The following is a 19,074-nucleotide window of genomic DNA, read 5'->3' as shown; positions in this document are numbered from 1 at the left end:
ATGTCATCCCCCCACCACAAAACCCCCCAATTGCCAGGAAAGCAGACAGGCTGCATATGCATGTCACCCCCACCCCCAAAAACACACCCATGGTCCTGTGATCGGACTTACTCTGCAGCCAGACAAGTCATGCAGCATGTCGTTCCATGTAGTGGGGAAGCGAGGAGTTCCGTAGCACCATTGCATCATGTGTGGATCCTGGGAATCTGGCACAGCAATGTGTTACCATCTTGCTTGTATCGCACACCATCTGCACATTGATTGGGTGGTATAGCTTCCCATTGCGGTACACCACCTCCACGGCATGCAGGACTACCAACTCCACGTGGGTGCAGTCCAGGGCACCAATGACATTGGGCATGCCTGCCAGTGCATGAAATGCAATTTTGGTGTCATTCACCTCCTGTGCTGTCTGTGGTAGGGGTATGTAGACCCGCACGTGCTTTAGGAGTGCATCCAGCCCTTGGTTTAGAACACCAGAAAAACATGGATGTGAGATGCCATGCAGCTGCCCCACTGTGTGCTGGTAGGTGCCCCTGGCCAGGAAGTGGAGCACAGACACCACCTTCAGCAGAGGGGGGATGGCAGTGCAGATGTTGATCAGGCTGACCAAGTCATCATGTATTAGATACACAATGGTGGTGATGGTGCCCCTGTCCAGGCGGTACAGGGTGTGGATCTGTGCTGGGGTTAAGTTGAATGGACTGGCCTTTATGCAAGGGATTGGTGGCTGCCTGTGGGGAACCACCTCCTGCACTGGTGGAATTTTCTGGCCCAGTCTCACCCTCCTTCTCCTCCTGTGTCTCCTCTGTAATCCCTGGTGTACTGCCTGCTCAAGGAGTAGCAGTACAGGCATGTCCTCCAGTATCGCAACTGCAAGTGGAATCATTTTGGTCTTGGAAAGGGTGTGGTGCGTGGGTGTGCTCCTTTTGTGCAGGGCCAGGCTCCATTGCCTCCACCTGTGCTGATTGTGTGCACTTGTGGCAGTTGGGAACACAGCAGTTTGCTATTAACGGGTGATCCGCGATGCCAGTGTTACCAGCATCATGGTGACCCTTCTTGTCGGCATCTGGATGCCGGTATGTGCATGTCCGTTCGACTCATAGGCCCTCATTACAACACCGGCGCTAAACCATGGCGCTATTAGCACCATCGTTGGTGCCGGTGTTGTAACGGGTCCGCCATGGTTCAATGAGGAATTACCACCCATTCCAAGGTTGGCGGGGCGGTAATTCCCCATTGAACCATGGCCCTTCCCCATTCCCATTTTTGCCCCATAGGGCTCTATGGGAATGCAAATTGCGGTACCGTACTTAGCACCAAGGTCCCTTTGCGGGTCCCTACTTTAACGGCTTGTGTAGACCAGCCGTTAAGGTCGGGTCCCGCAAAGGGACCTCGTAATAAGACGCTAAGTGTTTAACGGCGCCGCAGCCTTTTACGGCGCTGTTAAACACTTAGCGCCAGGGTCGTAATGAGGCCCATAATGTCCTCTTACTTGCGGCATGCTGGTGTTACTGACATGGCCCCCGCGTGCCCTCGCACATGCCGGTACGGTGGTGCACGGTCACAGTGGGTCCCTGTCGATGCCGGTAGGACCGGCATTGCAGGTCGTGATGGGCGGGTCCGGTAAACGATGCTGGTAATGCCTTACTGGTATCGTTATTACCAGACCACATACCTTGTAATGAGGACCTATGTCTAACAATGGATGTTTTACCCATCTTACCTGGCGATTTGAGTCCCATAGGAGCTTCACAAATTTATCCGGAGCACAGAGGCTTTTAAGTTCATTTTCAGATAATGGGTTAGTTATATAATTAATGGAGTTAATGAGATCCTTACCTCCCCTCTTAAATGTAACCACTCGATTCTTTCAATTGTTCACAGACAGTGTTTATGGATATAAAATGTCCCCAATTTCTATCGATTGAGCAATAGCAGCTTCCAAAATCTCATGGTCACTTGAATGCCCACTATTTTTTTTTATCAAAAACTTTATTGGTTTTGAAAACATGCATGTAACATTACAAGTATCCCAACATTACAAAGAAGGGGATGGGAGGAGGGGGGCAGGGGGGGGAGGGGGTAAACAGCTCCAGGGAAGAGGGGAAAGGGAAGGGAAAACAAAGAAAGCAAAGAAAGGGGCTTTAGCTCTCGCTGTCATGAGGTCTGCAGTGAGGAAGCTCGTGAGGCAGTTCGTGCGTTCCAGGCCGCCAACCCGGCGTCGCCCACCCATATGGCACGTTTCACTCGATACATCTCGTCTGGGACTCAGCTATCCTCTTCCCATCTCTGCCATATCTTCTCTGCTTTCTGCGGGCACCCCCTTGCAGCGTACACCCTGCGTTCCGTTATCACGCAAATGTCTACATCTGTAACCCACTGGTCATAGCAGGGTGTTCTCTCGGATCCCCATAACTGCGCAATGTTCCTTCTGAGGACTGCTGTTGCGGTCGACCATAGCAATTTCTCGTAGCGGGTCAGATCGCTTTCGTCGGAGATTCCTAATAGGAGCTGTTTTGGACCCCTTTGCACTGGTTTGCCCATGACTCTGGAAAGCTTGTCGCAGCATTTCCTCCAAAATTGCTGTATTTTGTCACATTCCCATATAATGTGGAAGAAAGTACCCTCTTCCCGTTTACAACGCAAGCAACGCGCGTCCGAGGTTCTGCCCCAGCGGAAAAGTGCCACTCTGGCATAGTAGATGCGGTGTAGGATTTTAAGTTGCACTAGCCGAAGTCTCGATGAGATGGCCACTTCCCGGGGATACATCAATGCTTCTGCCCAGTCCTCAGGCTGGAGCGAGCCCACGTCGCGCTCCCATCTGGCTTTCAGACTGAGCAGTTCAGGTGTAGCAAAGGATGTGATTACATTGTACATGGTTGAGGTGACTTTGCGCTGTATTCGGTCCTGGACAATATTGCGTTCTAACGGGGTGCACTCCGGAATATCGCTGATTGTTTGACGGTGGACATGCAGTGCGTGTTTCAGTTGGGTGTAGTGGTATTCCTCAGAGGGTGGGAGGGCGAATTCAGAGCATAATGTTTCAAAGGTGACCAGTGTCTCCTCCCTCATAACGTCTCCAATTCTGGCAATACCTCTACTGGCCCATGCGGGCCATTTGGGGAGCTTCAACATTTCGGGGAGGAGTCTGTTGTGCCACAGAGGTTGGGCTAGAGTCAGCTTCGCATCCCAGCCTATGTGGCGATGCGCTTCGGTCCAGATGCATGTGATGCTAGTATCCATATCTAGAGCTGGTCTGCGGCACCGGCCGCGATACAGGAGTTCCAAGGGGGCAGCTCCACTCTGCGAGTTGATCCTTTTGATGTGTGGCAAATTCCTGTCCCCATGGAGCATGTCGTTCACCACCGCCATCTGGCTGGCCCAGTAATAAGTTTGCACTCTGGGCAGTCCAATCCCACCCTCCCAGATGGACCTTTGCAGGGTAGAGAGGGCAATCCGCGGGTGACCCCCGCTCCACAACAGCTTTCTAAGGATACGGTCTATCTTCAGGAATTCCTGATGTGGGATGTGTAGTGGAGCGTTTTGCAGAATGTACAGAAACTTTGGGAGTGCAATCATCTTGAATAGGGCTGCTCTGCCCATCAGTGTTAGTGGCAGGGCAGACCAGTGGCGAGTGTCCTCCGCAAACCTTGTGACAACCGGGTGTAGGTTCAGCAATGTATAGTCCATCAGGTTCTTCGTGATGATGACCCCCAGGTATTTAAACTGCTCTGTCACGACTTGGTAGGGGCAGTCCGCGGGGCTAGCAGCTGCTACGTTGCCTATGGGAAATAGGGTGGATTTTGACCAGTTTACTCGTAAGCCACTGAAGTCTCCGTACTCCTTCAACATCTGTGTGACGCGTTGGCAGGAGTTGCACGGGTCTTTCAGATATATAAGCAGATCATCCGCGTAGAGAGACACTCTGTCCTCCCATGTCTCCGACCAGCGGAACCCTTCCCAGAGCCGTGTATCACGTAGGAGGATAGCCAGGGGTTCTATGGCTATTGCGAAGATCATTGCGGACAGGGGGCAACCCTGTCTGGTGCCTCTGCCCAGGCCAAACGGCTCTGATTGCCAACCGTTAACCTTAGTCCTGGCCATCGGCCCGCTGTACAGCAAAAGCACCCAGCTCATAAAGTTTTCTCCAAACCCCATGCGTCTCATTATGTCCCAGATGGCCTCCCATCTCACTGAATCGAAGGCCTTCTCAAAGTCGATTGCCAGCAAGGCCAGCGGCCCTTGAATGCTGCCGGATTTTTCCAGTGCCGCATGTAGTCTGTGAAGGTTCATACGCGTCGATCTCTGGGGCATGAACCCGCACTGGTCTGGATGGATCAGCGCGGGTATCACCTGCTGCAAACGGTCTGCCAGCAGCTTAGCTAGAATTTTCGGTTCGCTGTTTATGAGCGAGATGGGCCGGTACGAATTGCAATTGTCAGGGGGCTTGTCCGGTTTGGGCAATACGATTATCGTGGCTTCTCTCAGGTCTGGGGATAGAATGCCCCGTTCTTTTGCATGCTGGTACATTCTCAGTAGTTGTGGGGCAATTACGTTGGTCCCCACCTTCCGCCACAGCTCGATCGGGAAGCCATTTGGGCCTGGGGATTTGCCAGATTGGAGGGCAGACATCGCACCTGCCACTTCCTCTTCCGTTATATCCCTGTCCAATAGTTCTTGTTGGGTCTCGTCCAGAGTGGGGAGGTTAATTTCATCTATTATTGACGTGTTCATGCGGGTTGCGGGCTCTTTATAGAGATCAGCGTAGTAGTCTGCGAAACCTTGTGAAATGTCTTGATCCGATACTAGTGGCCCTGCGCTCCCCCCCTGTAGCTGATGCACATGTCTGCTTCCCTGCTCCTTACGCTCCAGCCACGCTAGCAATTTGCCAGCTTTATCGCCTGTTTCATAAACACGCGCCCTCATTGCCATGTGTGCTTGTTTGGCGTTATCAAGTGCTGTGTTCTGGAGCAGCTTCTGTGCTCGGATAAAGGCCCGGTTCGTCTCAGGCGTGTCCTGGGCAATATGGGCTTCCTCTGCCAGTTTAACTTGTTGTTCTGCCTCATGTATTTTAAGGAGGTGTTGCTTCTTATGTGCGGATGTCCATGAGATGAGTTCCCCCCTTAGAACTACTTTATATGCCTCCCACAGTGACCCAGGGTCCGCTGCAGACTCCGTGTTTAGCTCAAAATACGTTTCGGTCGCCTCTTGGAGTTTTTCTATCAGATCTGGGTTACCCAAGTAATAATTATTCAGGCGCCAACTTGGCGGGGGGGTCGGTCTAGAGGTCGTGATTTTCAGCACCACTGGGGAGTGGTCAGAGATACCCCTAGGTAATAGGTATGCTTCTTGTGCTCTATATAGGTCAGTTGAAGGAATGAAGAAGTAATCCAGTCTGGAGAGCGAGGCGTGCGCCCCAGAATGGAAGGAATATTCCCTGGAGTCGGGGTGGAGCTCTCTCCACACGTCACACAAGCCTAGGGCGTTCGTGAACGTGGCAAGTTTGGTGCGTGCCTCGGGGTTTCTATTGCGCAGGTGTGAGCGGTCTAGGGTTGGGTCCATGACTTCATTAAAGTCCCCTCCAATTATCGTGATGTCAGAGTTATCCTCCGTACTTATGGGGGAAATGTCGGTGAGTAATGGCGTTAGCAAAGTTGGTGGTGCGTAGACAACAAGCAGTGTGATGGAGTTTCCCCAGAGCGTGCCTGTCGCGTGTATGTACCTGCCTCCGGTGTCCTGAGACATCGTGTTCAAATGGAAGGGGAGGTTTTTATGTATCAGAATCAGGACACCACGTGAACCCATTGTGAAGCCCGCATGGAGTGCGAGCCTGTAGTTTGTGCGTTTAAAGAAGGAACATTCTGTGCCTGCAAGGTGTGTTTCTACCAGAAAAACTATATCTGGGGCGTGCCTTTTCAAGTATTGCCCTACCAATCGGCGTTTGATTGCATTGCAGAGCCCGTTGACATTCCAGGTCATGAAGTTAAGTGACCTGGCCTTGCTGGTCCTGATGCTACTGGGGGCCATAACTATTTGTGGACGAGAAAGTATGTGCTACTGCCGGCGGCGCCTGGCGCCGGGTTTCTGTGTGTTTATTTAATGCTGCCTCTATCTTAGACTTTAGTGTATACCCTGCTTGTCTGGCCCCTTTCATAACTAAACATAACAAACCCATAACTACCCACCCTATACTCCTCCCAACTAGAAGCATCTGTAGCCCGAACATGAGAAACCAAGTTGTCAACCGGACAACTCACATGAAACAAACTGACTTAGAGGTACAGGTGTCTACCTGTAACGCAAGTGCGGCTTAACTTTAAGCTCTAAGTGAAACTCCAAGAGAGGACCTACCCAGGGGGCTCTCCTTCTTGTGCCGTATGTTGGTGTTCACCTGGTGGGACGTCTCCCGTGGCTCAGTCGGGAGTATGGTTTGATTACGCCTGTATGCTGCGCTAGGGCACTCTTTCACACCGCTACTGGGTTGAGCATTTTCAGTGTGCGTCCTGCTCCGCTAGTCGCTCCGGAGCCTCCTGTTCCCCACGTTCCGGAGCTCTCCTTGGGGAGACTTGTTGTGACCCGGGTCGAACCCTGCCTCTATGCCTTTGTGCCCTCGTGGACCAATCCCCTTCAATATGAGCCTCGGCCCATCTCCAGGCTTCCTGTGGGTCTGTAAAGTGCACCGTCGTCCCCTTGTGGTGAATCTTTAGTTGGGCCGGAAAGAGAAGGCCGTATTTCACCTTTAACTGCGCCAGCTGTCTTTTGAGAGGCTCGAAGGATTGCCTTGCACGTTGCACCTCACGGGTGTAGTCTGGGAAAAAGGCTATTCGCGACCCATTGTGTGTGATCGACCCTTGGGAGCGAGACATTTGCAGGAGTGCATCTCTGTCACGATAGTTCAGCAGTCTGGCGATTATTGTTCGGGGCGGAGCGCCCGGTATCGGTCTGCCCGAGGGCATTCTGTGTGCCCTCTCTACGGAGAAAAACTTCGAGAAAGGGTAGGGTTCGAAGATGTCAGCGAGCCATTGTTCTAGAAACAGTTCCATGCACTGCCCTTCCTCCCCCTCCGGGAGGCCCAGGATGCGAACATTATTGCGGCGAGACCTTCCCTCTCCCTCATCGACTTTGGCCTCTAGGGTCTTCAGGCGGGCCAGTGCCTGGGTCATCTGCCTGTTAATCCCAGTGACGTTATCCTCTACTGCGGAGATACGGTGTTCGGCCTCGCTCGTTCTGGAGGTTAACTTTTGTAGGTCGTGCCGCAGGAAGGAGACATCTGCAGCGATGCTATCCATCTTGATCTCCATGGAGGAGCGTGAGCTAGCGATAGCCGCCATGATGTCCCGCAAGGAGAGAGGTTCATCCTCTGGTTGAGGGAGCGCTCGTGTCGTTGACGTTGCGGGAGCCGGGGCCGTGGCTACCGCAAACTGATCCATACTGCTTTGAGTGGATGTTTTTCTCTGCCTGTCCTTCCCCATCGTGCCGTGCGTCGAAGGTCACGGTGGTGGAAATCCGCGTCTTCCACTAGGCCCAACGGCAGCAGCAAAATTCCGGCGGGGCGGGGCGCCGGGGTTTCTCCCTGGTGGTTCCACCCCAGCTATGCCCTGTGCCGTGACTCCGCCGGGATGGGCCCGTGCCTTGGGGCTCCCCGCGGAGAGTACTCGGAGTAGTCCCCGGAGTCCACTGGGACCCCTCCCCTTTGTTGGCTTGTGAGACCCTCTTGCGTTCCCCGCGTCATGCGTTCCCCGGGATTGTTGGGGTGGCTGGGGTGGGATGCTCCCACTTACTTGCTTGCTGCTCCAGGGGGCGCTTCTGATGCAGGCACACTCTTCTTGCCCAGGGTCTTCTCCGCACGGGTCCACGGCAAGAAGCCTCTGGGCGGGGAAAGACAGTTCGTCCGCCCGGCCCGTCACCGGGCACCGTAGGCCGTCCTGGACCAGGGCCGCCAATCGTCCGCAATGACCACTCCCCCAAAGTTCGTGAGTCTGCAGCCACACAAACACCGGCTGCCTACCCAGTCAGAGGCACCCGATATGCTGGGGTGCCTGTGTGTAGGAGTCCAGCCAGGAAGTGCCTGCTCACCTCTGCTACGGAGGGGTGGAGGCCAACAGGGTACGGCCTCGTGTGCGGGGAGAAAAAAAAAAAGGGGGGGGGGACTCCGGTCGATTTGCCAGGGGACTGGCTCACTCCGTCCTCGTGCGCCCTGGCCCCGTGGGTCCTCCTCGCCGGTGCGCGCGGACAGCGCAGCTCCTTTCATCCACCTCCGCCCGCACCACTGGGGGCCGCACCGTGGTCTGCGGGTATAAGGCCGAGAGTCCCAACCCGACCTCCGTCAGGCGAGCACCTTTTCTGCTCACTGGGGCGCTACAGGGTCCCTTCGCTCTCGGGGACAGCTCGAACGGGCTCACAACACTCCTTTTCCTTGCGATCGGGCGTCGGGTCGCAACGCGGTGCACTGCTCCGGCCGAGGCAGCCGAGGGGTCCTCCCCCTCCAGGAGGTTCGGTCTAACACAGGGATCGGACCGCAGCGGCCATTTTGGATTCGGCAACTCGCGCCCAGCGCGCCGCAACTTCTTTGCTTTTTTCCTTCACCCAGAGCAGGATTCTCGGGGTGAAAATGCACACGGAGCTTCTTCCAGCATTCATGCGGCTAATCTTGAAGTTGCAAGTCGTATCGTCCCACCAAACAGGATAATTTCCTCAGGATGTTGTCGGCGGCAAGAGGAGCTCACGGAGCTCACGTCCCCTGCGCTTGCATGCTGGCCACGCCCCGAATGCCCACTATTGATAGAAAAATGAAAGCACTGATCAAACATATTTTTAGAAAAGAATACGTAATCGATTATCGAGTGGCAATCGTCTCCTTCCAAGTGGATAAAGGGGAGATAGCGCCCTTGCTGTTACCATTAGCCATTACTAAATACCAATCTTTCATGAAATTGAGCCATGTCCTCCCATTTATGGACGTTTGCTTACATGGAGCCTTTTCATTGCCCCCCAACCAAATGCATTACAGATTCAAATCTCCCAAGAGAATAAGATTATAATGTGAAAAACGAGCACATATGCTCAAAAGCAAATCTGACAAGGAATGCAGAAAATCGGCAAGCTTGGAGGAAGAGGGATTCCAGTAGATGTTAAATAGTATCCAAGTCCTATATGTGAGTCATGTCCCCAATTCCACTTTTATAGCAAGTAGTCCCATAATGGAATTACACAGCATTTCTGAAGAGACAAAGATCGAATTTCTGTGAGCTATTAAGAGCCTTTCAGACGGATGACTCACCCCCTCACCAATTGCCTCCTGATGAAATATTGAGAAGCCATCAAGCTCAAAACCCGTCCTCAACCATGTCTCTTGGAAACCAATTAATTCAAATTGATTGAAAACATATTGCCTCTTTCGTTTATTCATAAAAGAACTGGAACCCCTAGTATTCCATCCCAATATCTTAACGTACCATTTGGCTAGAGAGATTTCTCTGACAGACACAGTTTCTGAAGGATTTGAGACACAATTTTCGGCACCAAAGCCAAGACCTGTGAATTTGGCTCAAAATATTGTCCCCTTATTTGTCCATCTTGTCGTGTCTGATCCCTGCTGTAATTATCTTCTATTTGGTCAACAATCCTATTTGCGGGGCATAGTTGTTACCAGGGTTTATGTCCGGTAACTCCAATAAAACTTCATAGCCCGCATCTGAAAGTTTTGTGCTAGCTCCCAGGATTTCATTTACACCCAGACTAGATTTGACACCAATTTCAGCATTATCTGTAGATGGCGCAAAGGGGAATCCTACATACTCAATATCCACTGATGCAATATAATTAGGGTTTCCTGTTTTAGGGGTTTATTATTTTTGACTTCCGTTTTTTTTTTCGTTTTTCAAAAAGCTTCAGGATCTGTGTTTATCAGTGTTTTCCCATTTGCTGACTTCAAAAAATCATGGAGAACAGTTTTTTCCAGTGTAAACACACACGTATTCTTTTATTATTTAATTGCTTGTATAAGTAGGATAATGTCTCTTAGAGCAAGATGTTATGAAAACTTCCCGGAGAATAAAGATGCATGTGCTAATCCAGTAAAATCTAACATTTCTAGTCAAAATTATTGTAGTAAATTATTAATGCTTATCCAGGGACTCTTTGCCCATCCTTGCCCTTTCTTTTCTTCCCATGGAGACTTTGATTTGGGAAAACAACCTTTCCTCATTGTACAGACTTCTAATTTTAGCAGATAAGGCATAGTGCAGTGTGATAAAAGGATTTGCCTGGGAGCATTCACTTTGGTGGCGATAAGGATTATTTTTACTGTCAAAAGAAATAAACTCCAAGCAGATAATAACTGTTTATCAAGTGTTTCTCACTGCAAAATGAGAAGGAGTCTCATTAATGTACCCCCTGAGGCTTGGTTGGAGGGGGTAAGCAAGCCAAAACTGTTGGCCGGATGTGGGAGTATCAGGGGATCCTATAGCAGAATGTTGCAAAGGCAACTCAGCAGGTATATAATCATCTGATTGTTGCTGAGAAGTTATATGTTTACACCTTCCTGTAAATCATATGGCTTTTTTCCTATTCCTGCTGCAACATGTGCTGTAAAATGTGCTGGTTTGTCTGGGGATGAGCACGGCTCCCTCTCTTCACTCTGTGTGGGAAGCTTTGTCCCCAAGGTGTGTTTTTGAATAAGGTCCAGGGACAGGAGGAGAAGCAATGGGAGTAAGCAAACAAGCATACATGGGGGTATTAGGACCCTTTTTCCTATTGTCTGCCAAGTGCCCTCTCCAGCCACCCCTTCAACCCCAAACTTCCTCCCATCCCTGCTCATGCTAAGGCAGCACTGGCATAGGGTGAACCAGTGTTTTTCAGTTTAAACCTAGGAGGCACTTTTTCTTCCGAGGGTATTTTTCCAGTGTTTATCGAATTTAACTAAGAACAGGAAAGTCTAAATATAATATAGATCAGGAACATCTTTGAATATTGACAAAATCATACTTTGGTTCAGAGGCTTTCTTCGTGTCCCTGAGATTGCCACCCATTGTATATACAGCATGGGTGCCAACCTTTCATGCAGTCTTTGCAGTCTTCTTTCTTGTGGGATTGGACTTTGAGCAGTCTGTTTAAGAGAGCAGTTGCAGTGAACAGGTACTTGGTTACATAACCTCTTAATGCTTGCTGGAACATCAACATAATTGATCTCTTTCTTCTCTGTCGAAGTTGCAGTAGTTGAGCAAGATTCCTTTTGTTCAATTCGAGATTGGATGTCTTTTTTGTTCCCGGATTGAGTGTGTGCATCTACTGCACTAATTAAACTCAGATCCTTTGGATCAGCCGCCAGGTTATCAGACTGTGATGAAACATCTGTTAGTGGTTTTACTCCCAATTTTCCTCTCATGAAGATTGGAGCAATCATTCTGGCTTCACAATGTACTTCTGTCTACACTCCTACTGATATACCAGTGATCTCAACTTCAGGTGCCACAGGTTTCGGGTTAGATTGCTTCTTTCCCTTTCTTCTCCCTTTGCCTGAATTCCCGTGACTACCTCCCCTTCACTGTCAATAGTCCTGTTGGTTGAACCTTTTTCTCCAGGATGAGTTAACTTAATTCTTCGAATAAACTGATTGGTATCCGATTTCCTGGTCTGTTTACTTCTTTGATGCTTTGTTTTCTTTTCACGAAAATCTGAGGGCACCCGATCTCCCATCAAATCCCTTTGTTGCCTTTTCCGCTTCTTTTTAGTTTTCCCATTAAGTTTAGGAATTAGTTCACTAGAATTATTCATCAAGTCTTGTTCCTTAGGTGGACTGACTCTTAGGTTGGGATTTCTAAAATAGACCTTGTCTGAGATCTGAGCCAAACACACAAATTCCTCCATGGCCATTCAGACAATGGCTGCCTAAGTTTGCTTTCCTGAGAGCCTCGCTCAGTGAATTCAGTTTAACCCTAACTCCCTCCCAATTTCCCTGCAAGGACGAGAGTTTTTCAGATTGATGTTTTGTGTCCAATTTAATTTCTGCTAGTGCATCCCCTATCGTGACATTTATTGCAGGTTTTTAAACTACCAATGTGGTTTCACTTTCATCCATGTCCTTAGATAATTCTAACAGAATGCCTGTATGTTGTTGAACTTTGCTTTTTAGGGACTCAAAAACATTGACCAGAGAGGTCAAAAGAAAGTTTAGAGATGACAATGTGGGGGATGGATGAGTTGGTAAGGACGGCCCCGGGATTTCCTTGGATTGAGGTATTGAACAATGCTTTCTTCCACTTATTATATCAAGATTTCTGACGCTCTCTATTGGGACAAATGCAGGTCCTGGGATAGCGTTAAGTTCAAAGGATGAATCTACGGAATTGTTGTTAATCATAATGCAATCTCTCTCTTCACCTCCCACCTGTGAACCTTCAGTGCAGGACGCACTTGATGTTTCTCCTTCTCTCCGAAAGTGCGGGGGGCTCCTCAAAGGCCATCTGGTTAGCATTGTTCAAACTGCGAGTCCTTCTGCTGGGGAAGAACTCCAATATAGCTTTCTCAAATTACAAATCCAAGAAAGAGGGCCAGCCAAGTCAAGCAGCTCAAAGGCTTTAACAAGCCCACAGTCACTGCAACGTCTACTGAGCCCTTCTCAGGCTGAGTCAGCTGTGAGAAGACACCAGTCTTAGGTTTAGAGTAATAGCAGACCTCTTAGTCAGTGAGGAGGAAGTAGTTGGTATTAGAATTCAGTACCTATGTAGGAAACGCCACCACCTCTGCTCCACCGCTCCCTCAGCAAACCACAGCAAAGCACACTCGAGCGTCACACTCTGCGCCGCACTATCACGCTTGTGTGTATTTTTATGGAGGAAGCAAAGTCAGGCTGTGTTAGCAGTCCGCCTCCACATTAGATGCCAACAAGGAAAGACTTGGAAACCACAGCAAACCACACTCGAACACCACATGTCCACTATTTCTCTTTGCTGTACGGATCTCAGAGGGTTGCTTCTTGACTATTTCTTCCCTTGTAGATTTGGACAGGTATTCAGCAACAGGAATCTAACAACCTTCCCAGGACTTGCCTACACACGGCATCAGTGTATTCAAATCCACACTCTTCCATCACTGGTCTAAACTGCTTTATGGTAGACCTATGGCACCTTCATAGGTTTCAATGAGGGTAGTGCACCCTGATGCAATGCACTGTGTAGTTGTATTCTAACAAACTCCTCTGATGTGTTCCTGGTTGCCTTACATGCCAGCACCGAGACTAACATTGCCTGCCGACGTGAACTGCATCCTATTTAATGCCCGATCCGTAGCAAAAAACAGACATTGCATCTTTGACCTCCTCGTCTCCATCAAACCAGGCCTAGTTTTAATCACTGAAACTTGGTTCTCTGACGACTTTGCCCCAATCGCCAATGAAGCCTTACCCCCGGACTACTCCCTCATCCCACTGAACCGTCCCTCCAGAGGAGGGGGAGTAGGTTTCATCTTCAAGTCTCTCTTCCACGCCTCCATCATCAACAACCAACCCTCCATTCCTTCCTGCAAATCTCTCCTCGTTAAACTATCCCTCTCCCCGTCGCTCTCACACAGCTTCCTAATAATCTACAGGCCCCGTGGCTACGATAGACAATTCGCAAACAACCTCTGCGACTCTATTGCCACCCTTCAACTAAACCATCCCAACCTCACCCTTCTTGGAGACTTCAACATATGGCTCGACATCCCCACCAACCCTATGACACACCCCCTGGTTGACGGTTTAGACGCAATTAATCTCCAACTCCATATAAACGGCCCGACTCACTTTAAAGGACATACTCTTGATGCCATTTTTAGCTCCAACCGCCTGATTCACCGAAAGCCCCCATCCCTATCATCTGGTCCGATCACTTCATTCTCTCGTTCACCATTCGCTCACCGGACCCCCTTCCCGTACTGGAATCAGAGCCTCCGAGTCTACGCAAATGCTGGAAAAAACTAATAATCGCCTCGGACCTAGCCGAGGCACTCCTCCAGTCTCCACCACCTACCTGCCATCTCAAACAAACAACTAACCCCTGATGCCTTTGACTCATGGCTCAACGCATCTCTGATGCGGCTCACACCACCGTGCAAACCATCAACCCGCCGTGGCGTCTTCCCAAGATGGTTCACTCCTGAGTTGAAGATCACTAAACAATTATATAAATATCTGAACGCAAATGGCAGAAGGACAAAACTCAGGAGAGCAGGGCCACCTTGGCCCGTCACCTGTATCAGTACAAGGCCGAAATCCGGAAAGCAAAAAAAGCCCATTATAACTCCCGAATCCTAAACTGCAAAAACCCAAGCAAAGAACTCCACAAAATCATCTCTGAATTCACCAATCCGGCCTGCACCATGACCGTCCTGACCCCGTCACAATCACTGTGCGACGCACTCTCCCTCCACTTGTACACCACGGCTATTGAAAGGACAAAAACTCTAATCACCAAACTGTCTCTCCTACATCCACCAAGCAATTCTCAGTTCGTACCGGCTGCGACTTCTACGCAACCAATGTTCGAATCCTTTAGTCCAATATTACCAGAGCAATTTCTCAAACTTCTACCTGCCCGCAAACCATCTGGATCGTTGCTGGACCCTTGCCCAGCCACAATCCTCAAAGAAATGTTCGCTTCCACGTGCGCAGGAGATCATGCAAGATCCATCATAAATGCCTCCCTTTCCTCCGGTATTTTTCCCTAACGCATTCAAAACAGTTCACGTCAAACCTATAATTGAAAAACATTTGCTCGACCCTCTTGTGCCCAAAAACTACCGCCCCATCTCAAACACCAGATTCCTTGCCAAACTAATTGACCGAACAGCCTGCTCTCAACTAAATGCCTTTGTCGAAGCCAACAATCTCCTAGACCCTGCCCAATCAGGTTTCAGAGCCTGCCACGGAACTGAAACCACCCTAACCTCAATCTGGGTTGACCTTAAAATGACGGCAGACTCCGCGGGTTGTGCCGCACTAATCCTTCTCGACCTATCTGACGCCTTTGACACGATCAATCACTCAATCCTCCTTAACCGCCTCCACTTCCTAGGAATTCGTGGAACCGCTCTTAAATGGATAGCTTCATTCCTCAAAGATAGGTACCAAATAACGACACTCTGCAGCTATACCTCCCAAGCCCGACCAGTCGACACTGGAGTCCCACAAGGAGCGTGCCTATCTGCCCTACTGTTTAATCTCTACCTCAGCACTCTCCCACCAATAATCCGTTCACACCACATCCTGTGCTACAACTACACCGATGACACGCAACTAATTCTAAAACTCCTGAACTCAAAGCCCAACTCCTAACCTGACCTGACCTCATGCCTCCTTGACATAGAACTCTGGATGACCCAAAGCCACCTCCTGTTAAAATGGAAAATCATGGTATGTGGCAACTCCAAATTTCTTCCGCACCCACTACCATGGCCATCCACCATGGGCAACTCACCGACTGCCTCCAAATCAGTGAAAAATCTTGGATGCACCCTGGACTCTGACCTAACACTCTCGCGCCAAGTCAACAACGTCTCAAAGTCCTGCCACTACCACCTTAAAACCCTCAGGTGCATTTTTCCTTATCTCTCCTTTCCCAACGGACTCTCCACGGTCCAATCAATCATTATATCAAGACGGGACTACGCAAACCCCCTATACCTCGGAGTCCATGCGTACCAACTGAATAAACTCCAAAGGGCACAAAACGCGGCAGCCAAATTGCTACTTGCGCTTGGCCCAAGAGACCACGTCTCCCCAGCTCTCAAGACGCTCCACTGGCTTCCAGTAGCCCGAAGGGTGACCTTCAAAACCTTATGCATCTCCCATCGAGCACTGTACAAAACCGGACCTCAATATCTTCAAGACAAACTAAAACCCCATCACCCACAGCGCACCCTAAGATCGAGCACAGCCGGCCTCCTAGTCATTCCGAAGACAAACTCAGTCAGGTTAGGCGGTTCATCATTCTCAGCCTTGGCCCCCACGCTATGGAATTCACTCCCACCCACATCCGCCTAACTGAGGACTTATCGTCTTTGCGCAAAATGCTGAAAACCTGGCTCTTCCCATAAAAGCAACCCATACCATATTAACCCTAACAGACTAACAGCAACTCAATGACCAAACCAACAAACTACCCGATGCGAGAAATTGACAGCTAATAACCCCATTAATATAAACTAAAAGGACAAATAGAATAAAACGATTAAATTAGATCAAAGCAGTAAAAGAGTTAATAAGAATAAATCATACGGAAACTGCAAAGAGAATTAAACTGCTGAAATGGACAGAATGCATGAGGAGTGGTGAAGTGAATGGCATGGATGCGATAGTTAGAAATTAGGCAAATAAATGTGTAGAGCGGACGAGTGCATGGAGCGAATGAGTGCATAGAGCAGACGAGTGCGTAGAGCAGACAAGTGCGTAGAGCGGACGAGTGCGTAGAGTGGACGAGTGCATAGAGGGATGAGTGCGTAGAGGGGGTGAGTGCATAGAGGGGGTGAGTACGTATAGGGGGCGAGTGCGTAAGGGGGGCGAGTGCATAAGGGGGGTGAGTGTGTAGAGGAGAGGGGGTGTGTGTGTAGAGGGGGTGAGTACGTAGAGGGATGAGTGTGTAAAAGGTGGGAGTACGTAGAGGGGGTGAGTGCGTAGAGGAGGTGAGTGCGTAGAAGAGGTGAATGCGTAGAGGAAGTGAGTGCTTAGAGGAAGTGAGTGCATAGAGGAGGTGAGTGCGTAGAGGAGGTGAGTGCGTAGAGGAGGTGAGTGCATAGAGGAGGTGAGTGCTTAGAGGGGGTGAGTGAGTAGAGAGGGTGAGTACGTAGAGAGGGTGAACGCGTGGAGGGAGCGAAGGCGCAGAGGGGGCGAATGCGTAGAGGGGGTGAGTGCGATGGGTGTATGGAGCGGATGGGTGTATGGAGCGGATGGGTGTCTGGCGCGGATGGGAATATGGAGCGGATGGGAGTATAGAGCGGATGGGTGTATAGAGAGGATGGGTTTGTGGAGCAGATGGATGTGTGGAGCAGATGGGTGTGTGGAGCGGATGGGTATATGTAGAGGATGGGTATATGGAGCGGATAGGTATATGGAGCAGATGGGTGTATGGAGCCGATGGGTGTATGGAGCCGATGGATGTATGGAGCTGATGGGTGTATGGAGCCAATGGGTGTATGAAGCCGATGGGCTGTATGGAGCCGATGGGTGTATGGAGCCGAATCGCCTGGAGCGATCGAGTGCCCAGAGTGAACTGACGTGTTGTGTAGAGCGCACGAGTACGTAGAACGAACGAGCACATATGCATCCAGTACTGACGAGTGTGTAGAATGGATGAGTACGTAGATCTACTGAATGTGCAGAGCATGAGGCAGACAGGAGCGCATGCGTGGGGCGGACAAGAGGGCATGCGTGGGGCGGACAAGAGGGCATGCGTAAGGCAGACAAGAGGGCATGCATGGGGCGGACAAGAGGACATGCGTGGAGCAGAATAGAGCGCAAGGCGGACCGGAGTGTATTGGACCAGTCTGGGGTGCATGGAGTGGATAGGAATGCACGGCATGGACCGGAGCGCATAGAATTACGTGACATATATAGTATGGTTTGGAATGCAGAGAACGTTTGAAAGAGTATATAACGTTCATATCACACCATCACGCTTACTCTCTCCTTTACATCACCACTCAACTAGAACACAGGGATACTATGACACCATTCGGTATAACTGTTCTCATACCAACATCCGCCGCTCACTCCACATCATTCTAAGTAAACACTGCTGGTTTCACACCCACCAGCCAGGCGTTCTCCTCAGGCCTAACGCAGCCGCAGCCGTTCCGGATAAATCCTGCCAGAACGAACACATTCTCCTGATCTCTCAACCACCACACCTACCGCTAAGAAGCAGCTATTACATGAATACCGCACGAGCTGCACACATACCCGGTGCTCACACGCACCTTTGACTCTCTCTACTCTCTCTACTGATCTGAATTTCGGTTCCCAAGGGCGTTCAACCTACCAGCGCCTTTAGACCATACCAATGGTATATTAGGCGCTATACAAGTGCAAAAAAACATAACATAACATATGCCAATTTGTTGAGCTCTTGTCTTGTCTATCCAGCAGTAAATGCTTGATTAATCTAGTGATACTCTAGAAGCTCTCTCCAACAATGGTGAACTTAACCTACTCTTTGATTTACACCTCTGACCACTATGGTTTCCCTTCCAGATGTTTCCCGACCGTTTTTAATTACCCTGTTGAATCATTCTAAAAACCTTGTAGTCTCCGGGGGGGCAGGAGGGTTCCTGGCACTAGTGCTCAATATTATTTTCAACTGGGTACTTCCTAATTTCCTCTTTTCTTGATCCTCATTGTAATTGCCATCATCCTCATCTCTGGGAGTGATAGGCAATATGCAGCTTTGTTTATGATGCCTGCAACATACACCATAGTGAAAGTGTGCTTTTGAAAGCTAGAAACCCTGTTCCTTATTTTGGATGATATGCAGTACAATCTCTTTGATTGTAGAATTTTCCTCAATGGCCGTACATATCCCAAATAAGCAATCACAATTTACAACAGAGCATTTGATGACCAACATTTCTTTAGCAATCATGAGATTTCCATTTCATGCGATGCAAAATCAGTCACAAACGCCTTCTTCCCTTTCACTTGTAGTACGTTCTCACCAAGGCTTACATTGTTCACATCTGTTTTATTATAGTGATATGTCATATTGGTAGTTCTAAAGAGACAGGGTCTGCTGAAGGGGTAACTTCACCTTCTCCAACTCACACCCATACACGTAACTTTTAAAAAGGATTTGCATACTGTTTGTGCATTCTGTGCATGAATGATACTCAGCCATGACAACATATGATATACGTTTCTCCTTGGGCTTTGCTATACTTTTGATGGTGTTAACAAGGTGCTTCCTGTGTTCTACTCCCCTCTCTGGTATTACATGATCCAAGTGCTCTATTTGTTGGCGTCTCACTTTACACATTTATTTGCTTAGTGTCACCCCCCTCATCACAGAACTTTCTGCAATCTCCTGTCTTGTGCTTTCTGGT

This window comes from Ambystoma mexicanum, chromosome 2p, assembly GCF_040938575.1.
Source record: "Ambystoma mexicanum isolate Mex_15411 chromosome 2p, UKY_AmexF1_1, whole genome shotgun sequence".
Lineage (NCBI taxonomy): Eukaryota > Metazoa > Chordata > Amphibia > Caudata > Ambystomatidae > Ambystoma > Ambystoma mexicanum.
This window is presented reverse-complemented; position numbering follows the sequence as displayed.